Source organism: Cololabis saira, chromosome 13 (genome assembly GCF_033807715.1).
Source record: "Cololabis saira isolate AMF1-May2022 chromosome 13, fColSai1.1, whole genome shotgun sequence".
NCBI lineage: Eukaryota > Metazoa > Chordata > Actinopteri > Beloniformes > Belonidae > Cololabis > Cololabis saira.
In genome coordinates, this window is record NC_084599.1 from 44,865,615 (window position 1) to 44,878,803 (window position 13,189).

Consider the following 13,189-nt stretch of genomic DNA (forward strand, 5'->3'; position numbering starts at 1 on the left):
GATGCTGTATGCTGTCCTAAATAATTGCTCTTTTTACTTGACAGAAATATTTTAAGTCTTCAGAACTTCTTCAATGAAATTTTCTGTGTGTATATAATCCTACCTCAATCGGAGTTTCCTCTGATCCAGCTGCAGCATTGAGAAGCAACTTCTAGAGTCTATTTTCTTAATGACCATTGTTTACTTGAATTAATCATGTAGTTATCATCGTACTAAACAAGAAGTCTCCCCGTCGGGGAATCGAACCCCGGTCTTCTGCGTGACAGGCAGAGATACTGTCCACTATACTAACGAGGACAGCTCTTTCGTTTTTCTTTGAAGAAGCTGACTGAAGGTCCTAACAGAAGGTCCTGAAACCACAGCATGAGTGAAAAGCAAAATGCGCCTGAGTATCTGACAGAGTGCTGTTCATGGTACCAGTAGCGTCTGGGTGTTTAGGGTACCAGGACCCTGGTCCTCCAGCTCCGCAGGCTGGCTCTTTCACTCCGGTGTCCGGTCGGAGGGGGTGCTTAAGAGCGGGTCCCCGGGGTCGGACGGTGAGACGGGTCTTTGGGTGGCTCCGGGTGAGCCAGGATTGAGGTGGTGTTTTGGTGCTGAAGCCACAAGGCTAAGTGGCTCCAGGCCGATATCGCCAATAACATTTTTTTATACTTTACTACAAACCTATTTCATTGTGTTCCAAATGCTCTGAAACGGGCTCTAAACCACTTTCTGGAAGAACCTTTTCGGATCCGGAAATTAGTCATTTACTCCGGTCGCGGTCCGCCAAACTCCCATCTTTGTTCTGAAGGTGCCACGTGGCGCTCGCTCACGGTTCGTAATTTGAGTCCGCGACCCCCACGAGAGAGTTTAGAATATTCTGGAGGGTAGAAGGGCGTTGTTCGGCCCGAGTTTAGACCGCTAAATCACTCGGGTGGGGACTTCCAGCCGAGGACCGGTGATCGACGAAAAAGTGTCCGACAACGGTGCGCCTTTCTCGGACTCGGTCGGCTGGAAGTCCCGGTCCTCGGCCCGGTTCTCAAGAATTTTAGAGGACCTCCAACGGGGTCTCTGGGACCCCAAAGACGCTCATTCACGGTTGTTTCACCTCTTCAGCACCTTCCAGGGCTTAGAAACCATCCATCACCCTGTGTCAGGCAGTTTATAAGTTTCTTTTCTTCCTGAAAATTGGACATTTTAAAGTGTAGGTGAAAGCACAAAAACCATCACTAGCTCCAAAACAAGGACTGGAACAGATCAGCAGTGAGGAAGAAGAGGAGAGCGACCAAAGAACCAGAGTTTTAGCACCACCGCTGTAGACACAACATCTGCTCTGTCCCTTTAAAACCTTGTTTGGATATCTCAGACAACTTCTGCTGCAGGTTGACTTTCAGATCCGAGTGATGCTGTATGCTGTCCTAAATAATTGCTCTTTTTACTTGACAGAAATATTTTAAGTCTTCAGAACTTCTTCAATGAAATTTTCTGTGTGTATATAATCCTACCTCAATCGGAGTTTCCTCTGATCCAGCTGCAGCATTGAGAAGCAACTTCTAGAGTCTATTTTCTTAATGACCATTGTTTACTTGAATTAATCATGTAGTTATCATCGTACTAAACAAGAAGTCTCCCCGTCGGGGAATCGAACCCCGGTCTTCTGCGTGACAGGCAGAGATACTGTCCACTATACTAACGAGGACAGCTCTTTCGTTTTTCTTTGAAGAAGCTGACTGAAGGTCCTAACAGAAGGTCCTGAAACCACAGCATGAGTGAAAAGCAAAATGCGCCTGAGTATCTGACAGAGTGCTGTTCATGGTACCAGTAGCGTCTGGGTGTTTAGGGTACCAGGACCCTGGTCCTCCAGCTCCGCAGGCTGGCTCTTTCACTCCGGTGTCCGGTCGGAGGGGGTGCTTAAGAGCGGGTCCCCGGGGTCGGACGGTGAGACGGGTCTTTGGGTGGCTCCGGGTGAGCCAGGATTGAGGTGGTGTTTTGGTGCTGAAGCCACAAGGCTAAGTGGCTCCAGGCCGATATCGCCAATAACATTTTTTTATACTTTACTACAAACCTATTTCATTGTGTTCCAAATGCTCTGAAACGGGCTCTAAACCACTTTCTGGAAGAACCTTTTCGGATCCGGAAATTAGTCATTTACTCCGGTCGCGGTCCGCCAAACTCCCATCTTTGTTCTGAAGGTGCCACGTGGCGCTCGCTCACGGTTCGTAATTTGAGTCCGCGACCCCCACGAGAGAGTTTAGAATATTCTGGAGGGTAGAAGGGCGTTGTTCGGCCCGAGTTTAGACCGCTAAATCGCTCGGGTGGGGACTTCCAGCCGAGGACCGGTGATCGACGAAAAAGTGTCCGACAACGGTGCGCCTTTCTCGGACTCGGTCGGCTGGAAGTCCAGGTCCTCGGCCCGGTTCTCAAGAATTTTAGAGGACCTCCAACGGGGTCTCTGGGACCCCAAAGACGCTCATTCACGGTTGTTTCACCTCTTCAGCACCTTCCAGGGCTTAGAAACCATCCATCACCCTGTGTCAGGCAGTTTATAAGTTTCTTTTCTTCCTGAAAATTGGACATTTTAAAGTGTAGGTGAAAGCACAAAAACCATCACTAGCTCCAAAACAAGGACTGGAACAGATCAGCAGTGAGGAAGAAGAGGAGAGCGACCAAAGAACCAGAGTTTTAGCACCACCGCTGTAGACACAACATCTGCTCTGTCCCTTTAAAACCTTGTTTGGATATCTCAGACAACTTCTGCTGCAGGTTGACTTTCAGATCCGAGTGATGCTGTATGCTGTCCTAAATAATTGCTCTTTTTACTTGACAGAAATATTTTAAGTCTTCAGAACTTCTTCAATGAAATTTTCTGTGTGTATATAATCCTACCTCAATCGGAGTTTCCTCTGATCCAGCTGCAGCATTGAGAAGCAACTTCTAGAGTCTATTTTCTTAATGACCATTGTTTACTTGAATTAATCATGTAGTTATCATCGTACTAAACAAGAAGTCTCCCCGTCGGGGAATCGAACCCCGGTCTTCTGCGTGACAGGCAGAGATACTGTCCACTATACTAACGAGGACAGCTCTTTCGTTTTTCTTTGAAGAAGCTGACTGAAGGTCCTAACAGAAGGTCCTGAAACCACAGCATGAGTGAAAAGCAAAATGCGCCTGAGTATCTGACAGAGTGCTGTTCATGGTACCAGTAGCGTCTGGGTGTTTAGGGTACCAGGACCCTGGTCCTCCAGCTCCGCAGGCTGGCTCTTTCACTCCGGTGTCCGGTCGGAGGGGGTGCTTAAGAGCGGGTCCCCGGGGTCGGACGGTGAGACGGGTCTTTGGGTGGCTCCGGGTGAGCCAGGATTGAGGTGGTGTTTTGGTGCTGAAGCCACAAGGCTAAGTGGCTCCAGGCCGATATCGCCAATAACATTTTTTTATACTTTACTACAAACCTATTTCATTGTGTTCCAAATGCTCTGAAACGGGCTCTAAACCACTTTCTGGAAGAACCTTTTCGGATCCGGAAATTAGTCATTTACTCCGGTCGCGGTCCGCCAAACTCCCATCTTTGTTCTGAAGGTGCCACGTGGCGCTCGCTCACGGTTCGTAATTTGAGTCCGCGACCCCCACGAGAGAGTTTAGAATATTCTGGAGGGTAGAAGGGCGTTGTTCGGCCCGAGTTTAGACCGCTAAATCGCTCGGGTGGGGACTTCCAGCCGAGGACCGGTGATCGACGAAAAAGTGTCCGACAACGGTGCGCCTTTCTCGGACTCGGTCGGCTGGAAGTCCCGGTCCTCGGCCCGGTTCTCAAGAATTTTAGAGGACATCCAACGGGGTCTCTGGGACCCCAAAGACGCTCATTCACGGTTGTTTCACCTCTTCAGCACCTTCCAGGGCTTAGAAACCATCCATCACCCTGTGTCAGGCAGTTTATAAGTTTCTTTTCTTCCTGAAAATTGGACATTTTAAAGTGTAGGTGAAAGCACAAAAACCATCACTAGCTCCAAAACAAGGACTGGAACAGATCAGCAGTGAGGAAGAAGAGGAGAGCGACCAAAGAACCAGAGTTTTAGCACCACCGCTGTAGACACAACATCTGCTCTGTCCCTTTAAAACCTTGTTTGGATATCTCAGACAACTTCTGCTGCAGGTTGACTTTCAGATCCGAGTGATGCTGTATGCTGTCCTAAATAATTGCTCTTTTTACTTGACAGAAATATTTTAAGTCTTCAGAACTTCTTCAATGAAATTTTCTGTGTGTATATAATCCTACCTCAATCGGAGTTTCCTCTGATCCAGCTGCAGCATTGAGAAGCAACTTCTAGAGTCTATTTTCTTAATGACCATTGTTTACTTGAATTAATCATGTAGTTATCATCGTACTAAACAAGAAGTCTCCCCGTCGGGGAATCGAACCCCGGTCTTCTGCGTGACAGGCAGAGATACTGTCCACTATACTAACGAGGACAGCTCTTTCGTTTTTCTTTGAAGAAGCTGACTGAAGGTCCTAACAGAAGGTCCTGAAACCACAGCATGAGTGAAAAGCAAAATGCGCCTGAGTATCTGACAGAGTGCTGTTCATGGTACCAGTAGCGTCTGGGTGTTTAGGGTACCAGGACCCTGGTCCTCCAGCTCCGCAGGCTGGCTCTTTCACTCCGGTGTCCGGTCGGAGGGGGTGCTTAAGAGCGGGTCCCCGGGGTCGGACGGTGAGACGGGTCTTTGGGTGGCTCCGGGTGAGCCAGGATTGAGGTGGTGTTTTGGTGCTGAAGCCACAAGGCTAAGTGGCTCCAGGCCGATATCGCCAATAACATTTTTTTATACTTTACTACAAACCTATTTCATTGTGTTCCAAATGCTCTGAAACGGGCTCTAAACCACTTTCTGGAAGAACCTTTTCGGATCCGGAAATTAGTCATTTACTCCGGTCGCGGTCCGCCAAACTCCCATCTTTGTTCTGAAGGTGCCACGTGGCGCTCGCTCACGGTTCGTAATTTGAGTCCGCGACCCCCACGAGAGAGTTTAGAATATTCTGGAGGGTAGAAGGGCGTTGTTCGGCCCGAGTTTAGACCGCTAAATCGCTCGGGTGGGGACTTCCAGCCGAGGACCGGTGATCGACGAAAAAGTGTCCGACAACGGTGCGCCTTTCTCGGACTCGGTCGGCTGGAAGTCCCGGTCCTCGGCCCGGTTCTCAAGAATTTTAGAGGACCTCCAACGGGGTCTCTGGGACCCCAAAGACGCTCATTCACGGTTGTTTCACCTCTTCAGCACCTTCCAGGGCTTAGAAACCATCCATCACCCTGTGTCAGGCAGTTTATAAGTTTCTTTTCTTCCTGAAAATTGGACATTTTAAAGTGTAGGTGAAAGCACAAAAACCATCACTAGCTCCAAAACAAGGACTGGAACAGATCAGCAGTGAGGAAGAAGAGGAGAGCGACCAAAGAACCAGAGTTTTAGCACCACCGCTGTAGACACAACATCTGCTCTGTCCCTTTAAAACCTTGTTTGGATATCTCAGACAACTTCTGCTGCAGGTTGACTTTCAGATCCGAGTGATGCTGTATGCTGTCCTAAATAATTGCTCTTTTTACTTGACAGAAATATTTTAAGTCTTCAGAACTTCTTCAATGAAATTTTCTGTGTGTATATAATCCTACCTCAATCGGAGTTTCCTCTGATCCAGCTGCAGCATTGAGAAGCAACTTCTAGAGTCTATTTTCTTAATGACCATTGTTTACTTGAATTAATCATGTAGTTATCATCGTACTAAACAAGAAGTCTCCCCGTCGGGGAATCGAACCCCGGTCTTCTGCGTGACAGGCAGAGATACTGTCCACTATACTAACGAGGACAGCTCTTTCGTTTTTCTTTGAAGAAGCTGACTGAAGGTCCTAACAGAAGGTCCTGAAACCACAGCATGAGTGAAAAGCAAAATGCGCCTGAGTATCTGACAGAGTGCTGTTCATGGTACCAGTAGCGTCTGGGTGTTTAGGGTACCAGGACCCTGGTCCTCCAGCTCCGCAGGCTGGCTCTTTCACTCCGGTGTCCGGTCGGAGGGGGTGCTTAAGAGCGGGTCCCCGGGGTCGGACGGTGAGACGGGTCTTTGGGTGGCTCCGGGTGAGCCAGGATTGAGGTGGTGTTTTGGTGCTGAAGCCACAAGGCTAAGTGGCTCCAGGCCGATATCGCCAATAACATTTTTTTATACTTTACTACAAACCTATTTCATTGTGTTCCAAATGCTCTGAAACGGGCTCTAAACCACTTTCTGGAAGAACCTTTTCGGATCCGGAAATTAGTCATTTACTCCGGTCGCGGTCCGCCAAACTCCCATCTTTGTTCTGAAGGTGCCACGTGGCGCTCGCTCACGGTTCGTAATTTGAGTCCGCGACCCCCACGAGAGAGTTTAGAATATTCTGGAGGGTAGAAGGGCGTTGTTCGGCCCGAGTTTAGACCGCTAAATCGCTCGGGTGGGGACTTCCAGCCGAGGACCGGTGATCGACGAAAAAGTGTCCGACAACGGTGCGCCTTTCTCGGACTCGGTCGGCTGGAAGTCCCGGTCCTCGGCCCGGTTCTCAAGAATTTTAGAGGACCTCCAACGGGGTCTCTGGGACCCCAAAGACGCTCATTCACGGTTGTTTCACCTCTTCAGCACCTTCCAGGGCTTAGAAACCACCCATCACCCTGTGTCAGGCAGTTTATAAGTTTCTTTTCTTCCTGAAAATTGGACATTTTAAAGTGTAGGTGAAAGCACAAAAACCATCACTAGCTCCAGAACAAGGACTGGAACAGATCAGCAGTGAGGAAGAAGAGGAGAGCGACCAAAGAACCAGAGTTTTAGCACCACCGCTGTAGACACAACATCTGCTCTGTCCCTTTAAAACCTTGTTTGGATATCTCAGACAACTTCTGCTGCAGGTTGACTTTCAGATCCGAGTGATGCTGTATGCTGTCCTAAATAATTGCTCTTTTTACTTGACAGAAATATTTTAAGTCTTCAGAACTTCTTCAATGAAATTTTCTGTGTGTATATAATCCTACCTCAATCGGAGTTTCCTCTGATCCAGCTGCAGCATTGAGAAGCAACTTCTAGAGTCTATTTTCTTAATGACCATTGTTTACTTGAATTAATCATGTAGTTATCATCGTACTAAACAAGAAGTCTCCCCGTCGGGGAATCGAACCCCGGTCTTCTGCGTGACAGGCAGAGATACTGTCCACTATACTAACGAGGACAGCTCTTTCGTTTTTCTTTGAAGAAGCTGACTGAAGGTCCTAACAGAAGGTCCTGAAACCACAGCATGAGTGAAAAGCAAAATGCGCCTGAGTATCTGACAGAGTGCTGTTCATGGTACCAGTAGCGTCTGGGTGTTTAGGGTACCAGGACCCTGGTCCTCCAGCTCCGCAGGCTGGCTCTTTCACTCCGGTGTCCGGTCGGAGGGGGTGCTTAAGAGCGGGTCCCCGGGGTCGGACGGTGAGACGGGTCTTTGGGTGGCTCCGGGTGAGCCAGGATTGAGGTGGTGTTTTGGTGCTGAAGCCACAAGGCTAAGTGGCTCCAGGCCGATATCGCCAATAACATTTTTTTATACTTTACTACAAACCTATTTCATTGTGTTCCAAATGCTCTGAAACGGGCTCTAAACCACTTTCTGGAAGAACCTTTTCGGATCCGGAAATTAGTCATTTACTCCGGTCGCGGTCCGCCAAACTCCCATCTTTGTTCTGAAGGTGCCACGTGGCGCTCGCTCACGGTTCGTAATTTGAGTCCGCGACCCCCACGAGAGAGTTTAGAATATTCTGGAGGGTAGAAGGGCGTTGTTCGGCCCGAGTTTAGACCGCTAAATCGCTCGGGTGGGGACTTCCAGCCGAGGACCGGTGATCGACGAAAAAGTGTCCGACAACGGTGCGCCTTTCTCGGACTCGGTCGGCTGGAAGTCCCGGTCCTCGGCCCGGTTCTCAAGAATTTTAGAGGACCTCCAACGGGGTCTCTGGGACCCCAAAGACGCTCATTCACGGTTGTTTCACCTCTTCAGCACCTTCCAGGGCTTAGAAACCATCCATCACCCTGTGTCAGGCAGTTTATAAGTTTCTTTTCTTCCTGAAAATTGGACATTTTAAAGTGTAGGTAAAAGCACAAAAACCATCACTAGCTCCAGAACAAGGACTGGAACAGATCAGCAGTGAGGAAGAAGAGGAGAGCGACCAAAGAACCAGAGTTTTAGCACCACCGCTGTAGACACAACATCTGCTCTGTCCCTTTAAAACCTTGTTTGGATATCTCAGACAACTTCTGCTGCAGGTTGACTTTCAGATCCGAGTGATGCTGTATGCTGTCCTAAATAATTGCTCTTTTTACTTGACAGAAATATTTTAAGTCTTCAGAACTTCTTCAATGAAATTTTCTGTGTGTATATAATCCTACCTCAATCGGAGTTTCCTCTGATCCAGCTGCAGCATTGAGAAGCAACTTCTAGAGTCTATTTTCTTAATGACCATTGTTTACTTGAATTAATCATGTAGTTATCATCGTACTAAACAAGAAGTCTCCCCGTCGGGGAATCGAACCCCGGTCTTCTGCGTGACAGGCAGAGATACTGTCCACTATACTAACGAGGACAGCTCTTTCGTTTTTCTTTGAAGAAGCTGACTGAAGGTCCTAACAGAAGGTCCTGAAACCACAGCATGAGTGAAAAGCAAAATGCGCCTGAGTATCTGACAGAGTGCTGTTCATGGTACCAGTAGCGTCTGGGTGTTTAGGGTACCAGGACCCTGGTCCTCCAGCTCCGCAGGCTGGCTCTTTCACTCCGGTGTCCGGTCGGAGGGGGTGCTTAAGAGCGGGTCCCCGGGGTCGGACGGTGAGACGGGTCTTTGGGTGGCTCCGGGTGAGCCAGGATTGAGGTGGTGTTTTGGTGCTGAAGCCACAAGGCTAAGTGGCTCCAGGCCGATATCGCCAATAACATTTTTTTATACTTTACTACAAACCTATTTCATTGTGTTCCAAATGCTCTGAAACGGGCTCTAAACCACTTTCTGGAAGAACCTTTTCGGATCCGGAAATTAGTCATTTACTCCGGTCGCGGTCCGCCAAACTCCCATCTTTGTTCTGAAGGTGCCACGTGGCGCTCGCTCACGGTTCGTAATTTGAGTCCGCGACCCCCACGAGAGAGTTTAGAATATTCTGGAGGGTAGAAGGGCGTTGTTCGGCCCGAGTTTAGACCGCTAAATCGCTCGGGTGGGGACTTCCAGCCGAGGACCGGTGATCGACGAAAAAGTGTCCGACAACGGTGCGCCTTTCTCGGACTCGGTCGGCTGGAAGTCCCGGTCCTCGGCCCGGTTCTCAAGAATTTTAGAGGACCTCCAACGGGGTCTCTGGGACCCCAAAGACGCTCATTCACGGTTGTTTCACCTCTTCAGCACCTTCCAGGGCTTAGAAACCACCCATCACCCTGTGTCAGGCAGTTTATAAGTTTCTTTTCTTCCTGAAAATTGGACATTTTAAAGTGTAGGTGAAAGCACAAAAACCATCACTAGCTCCAGAACAAGGACTGGAACAGATCAGCAGTGAGGAAGAAGAGGAGAGCGACCAAAGAACCAGAGTTTTAGCACCACCGCTGTAGACACAACATCTGCTCTGTCCCTTTAAAACCTTGTTTGGATATCTCAGACAACTTCTGCTGCAGGTTGACTTTCAGATCCGAGTGATGCTGTATGCTGTCCTAAATAATTGCTCTTTTTACTTGACAGAAATATTTTAAGTCTTCAGAACTTCTTCAATGAAATTTTCTGTGTGTATATAATCCTACCTCAATCGGAGTTTCCTCTGATCCAGCTGCAGCATTGAGAAGCAACTTCTAGAGTCTATTTTCTTAATGACCATTGTTTACTTGAATTAATCATGTAGTTATCATCGTACTAAACAAGAAGTCTCCCCGTCGGGGAATCGAACCCCGGTCTTCTGCGTGACAGGCAGAGATACTGTCCACTATACTAACGAGGACAGCTCTTTCGTTTTTCTTTGAAGAAGCTGACTGAAGGTCCTAACAGAAGGTCCTGAAACCACAGCATGAGTGAAAAGCAAAATGCGCCTGAGTATCTGACAGAGTGCTGTTCATGGTACCAGTAGCGTCTGGGTGTTTAGGGTACCAGGACCCTGGTCCTCCAGCTCCGCAGGCTGGCTCTTTCACTCCGGTGTCCGGTCGGAGGGGGTGCTTAAGAGCGGGTCCCCGGGGTCGGACGGTGAGACGGGTCTTTGGGTGGCTCCGGGTGAGCCAGGATTGAGGTGGTGTTTTGGTGCTGAAGCCACAAGGCTAAGTGGCTCCAGGCCGATATCGCCAATAACATTTTTTTATACTTTACTACAAACCTATTTCATTGTGTTCCAAATGCTCTGAAACGGGCTCTAAACCACTTTCTGGAAGAACCTTTTCGGATCCGGAAATTAGTCATTTACTCCGGTCGCGGTCCGCCAAACTCCCATCTTTGTTCTGAAGGTGCCACGTGGCGCTCGCTCACGGTTCGTAATTTGAGTCCGCGACCCCCACGAGAGAGTTTAGAATATTCTGGAGGGTAGAAGGGCGTTGTTCGGCCCGAGTTTAGACCGCTAAATCGCTCGGGTGGGGACTTCCAGCCGAGGACCGGTGATCGACGAAAAAGTGTCCGACAACGGTGCGCCTTTCTCGGACTCGGTCGGCTGGAAGTCCCGGTCCTCGGCCCGGTTCTCAAGAATTTTAGAGGACCTCCAACGGGGTCTCTGGGACCCCAAAGACGCTCATTCACGGTTGTTTCACCTCTTCAGCACCTTCCAGGGCTTAGAAACCACCCATCACCCTGTGTCAGGCAGTTTATAAGTTTCTTTTCTTCCTGAAAATTGGACATTTTAAAGTGTAGGTGAAAGCACAAAAACCATCACTAGCTCCAGAACAAGGACTGGAACAGATCAGCAGTGAGGAAGAATAGGAGAGCGACCAAAGAACCAGAGTTTTAGCACCACCGCTGTAGACACAACATCTGCTCTGTCCCTTTAAAACCTTGTTTGGATATCTCAGACAACTTCTGCTGCAGGTTGACTTTCAGATCCGAGTGATGCTGTATGCTGTCCTAAATAATTGCTCTTTTTACTTGACAGAAATATTTTAAGTCTTCAGAACTTCTTCAATGAAATTTTCTGTGTGTATATAATCCTACCTCAATCGGAGTTTCCTCTGATCCAGCTGCAGCATTGAGAAGCAACTTCTAGAGTCTATTTTCTTAATGACCATTGTTTACTTGAATTAATCATGTAGTTATCATCGTACTAAACAAGAAGTCTCCCCGTCGGGGAATCGAACCCCGGTCTTCTGCGTGACAGGCAGAGATACTGTCCACTATACTAACGAGGACAGCTCTTTCGTTTTTCTTTGAAGAAGCTGACTGAAGGTCCTAACAGAAGGTCCTGAAACCACAGCATGAGTGAAAAGCAAAATGCGCCTGAGTATCTGACAGAGTGCTGTTCATGGTACCAGTAGCGTCTGGGTGTTTAGGGTACCAGGACCCTGGTCCTCCAGCTCCGCAGGCTGGCTCTTTCACTCCGGTGTCCGGTCGGAGGGGGTGCTTAAGAGCGGGTCCCCGGGGTCGGACGGTGAGACGGGTCTTTGGGTGGCTCCGGGTGAGCCAGGATTGAGGTGGTGTTTTGGTGCTGAAGCCACAAGGCTAAGTGGCTCCAGGCCGATATCGCCAATAACATTTTTTTATACTTTACTACAAACCTATTTCATTGTGTTCCAAATGCTCTGAAACGGGCTCTAAACCACTTTCTGGAAGAACCTTTTCGGATCCGGAAATTAGTCATTTACTCCGGTCGCGGTCCGCCAAACTCCCATCTTTGTTCTGAAGGTGCCACGTGGCGCTCGCTCACGGTTCGTAATTTGAGTCCGCGACCCCCACGAGAGAGTTTAGAATATTCTGGAGGGTAGAAGGGCGTTGTTCGGCCCGAGTTTAGACCGCTAAATCGCTCGGGTGGGGACTTCCAGCCGAGGACCGGTGATCGACGAAAAAGTGTCCGACAACGGTGCGCCTTTCTCGGACTCGGTCGGCTGGAAGTCCCGGTCCTCGGCCCGGTTCTCAAGAATTTTAGAGGACCTCCAACGGGGTCTCTGGGACCCCAAAGACGCTCATTCACGGTTGTTTCACCTCTTCAGCACCTTCCAGGGCTTAGAAACCACCCATCACCCTGTGTCAGGCAGTTTATAAGTTTCTTTTCTTCCTGAAAATTGGACATTTTAAAGTGTAGGTGAAAGCACAAAAACCATCACTAGCTCCAGAACAAGGACTGGAACAGATCAGCAGTGAGGAAGAAGAGGAGAGCGACCAAAGAACCAGAGTTTTAGCACCACCGCTGTAGACACAACATCTGCTCTGTCCCTTTAAAACCTTGTTTGGATATCTCAGACAACTTCTGCTGCAGGTTGACTTTCAGATCCGAGTGATGCTGTATGCTGTCCTAAATAATTGCTCTTTTTACTTGACAGAAATATTTTAAGTCTTCAGAACTTCTTCAATGAAATTTTCTGTGTGTATATAATCCTACCTCAATCGGAGTTTCCTCTGATCCAGCTGCAGCATTGAGAAGCAACTTCTAGAGTCTATTTTCTTAATGACCATTGTTTACTTGAATTAATCATGTAGTTATCATCGTACTAAACAAGAGGTCTCCCCGTCGGGGAATCGAACCCCGGTCTTCTGCGTGACAGGCAGAGATACTGTCCACTATACTAACGAGGACAGCTCTTTCGTTTTTCTTTGAAGAAGCTGACTGAAGGTCCTAACAGAAGGTCCTGAAACCACAGCATGAGTGAAAAGCAAAATGCGCCTGAGTATCTGACAGAGTGCTGTTCATGGTACCAGTAGCGTCTGGGTGTTTAGGGTACCAGGACCCTGGTCCTCCAGCTCCGCAGGCTGGCTCTTTCACTCCGGTGTCCGGTCGGAGGGGGTGCTTAAGAGCGGGTCCCCGGGGTCGGACGGTGAGACGGGTCTTTGGGTGGCTCCGGGTGAGCCAGGATTGAGGTGGTGTTTTGGTGCTGAAGCCACAAGGCTAAGTGGCTCCAGGCCGATATCGCCAATAACATTTTTTTATACTTTACTACAAACCTATTTCATTGTGTTCCAAATGCTCTGAAACGGGCTCTAAACCACTTTCTGGAAGAACCTTTTCGGATCCGGAAATTAGTCATTTACTCCGGTCGCG

The 13,189-nt window shown here is 48.7% G+C and overlaps 10 non-coding genes across 10 annotated transcripts; all 10 read right to left on the reverse strand.

Moving 5' to 3' along the window:
* Window positions 1–225: 225 nt before the first annotated feature.
* On the reverse strand, window positions 226–297 carry trnad-guc (transfer RNA aspartic acid (anticodon GUC)). The gene has a single exon. It is a non-coding gene; the product is annotated as a tRNA-Asp (tRNA).
* Window positions 298–1,606: 1,309 nt separating this feature from the next.
* trnad-guc (transfer RNA aspartic acid (anticodon GUC)) lies at window positions 1,607–1,678 on the reverse strand. The gene has a single exon. It is a non-coding gene; the product is annotated as a tRNA-Asp (tRNA).
* A 1,309-nt stretch (window positions 1,679–2,987) lies between these two features.
* trnad-guc (transfer RNA aspartic acid (anticodon GUC)) lies at window positions 2,988–3,059 on the reverse strand. The gene has a single exon. It is a non-coding gene; the product is annotated as a tRNA-Asp (tRNA).
* Window positions 3,060–4,368: 1,309 nt separating this feature from the next.
* On the reverse strand, window positions 4,369–4,440 carry trnad-guc (transfer RNA aspartic acid (anticodon GUC)). Its single transcript has one exon. It is a non-coding gene; the product is annotated as a tRNA-Asp (tRNA).
* A 1,309-nt stretch (window positions 4,441–5,749) lies between these two features.
* Window positions 5,750–5,821, reverse strand: trnad-guc (transfer RNA aspartic acid (anticodon GUC)). The gene has a single exon. It is a non-coding gene; the product is annotated as a tRNA-Asp (tRNA).
* A 1,309-nt stretch (window positions 5,822–7,130) lies between these two features.
* On the reverse strand, window positions 7,131–7,202 carry trnad-guc (transfer RNA aspartic acid (anticodon GUC)). Its single transcript has one exon. It is a non-coding gene; the product is annotated as a tRNA-Asp (tRNA).
* A 1,309-nt stretch (window positions 7,203–8,511) lies between these two features.
* On the reverse strand, window positions 8,512–8,583 carry trnad-guc (transfer RNA aspartic acid (anticodon GUC)). The gene has a single exon. It is a non-coding gene; the product is annotated as a tRNA-Asp (tRNA).
* A 1,309-nt stretch (window positions 8,584–9,892) lies between these two features.
* Window positions 9,893–9,964, reverse strand: trnad-guc (transfer RNA aspartic acid (anticodon GUC)). Its single transcript has one exon. It is a non-coding gene; the product is annotated as a tRNA-Asp (tRNA).
* Window positions 9,965–11,273: 1,309 nt separating this feature from the next.
* trnad-guc (transfer RNA aspartic acid (anticodon GUC)) lies at window positions 11,274–11,345 on the reverse strand. The gene has a single exon. It is a non-coding gene; the product is annotated as a tRNA-Asp (tRNA).
* Window positions 11,346–12,654: 1,309 nt separating this feature from the next.
* Window positions 12,655–12,726, reverse strand: trnad-guc (transfer RNA aspartic acid (anticodon GUC)). Its single transcript has one exon. It is a non-coding gene; the product is annotated as a tRNA-Asp (tRNA).
* Between the last annotated feature and the right edge of the window lie 463 nt (window positions 12,727–13,189).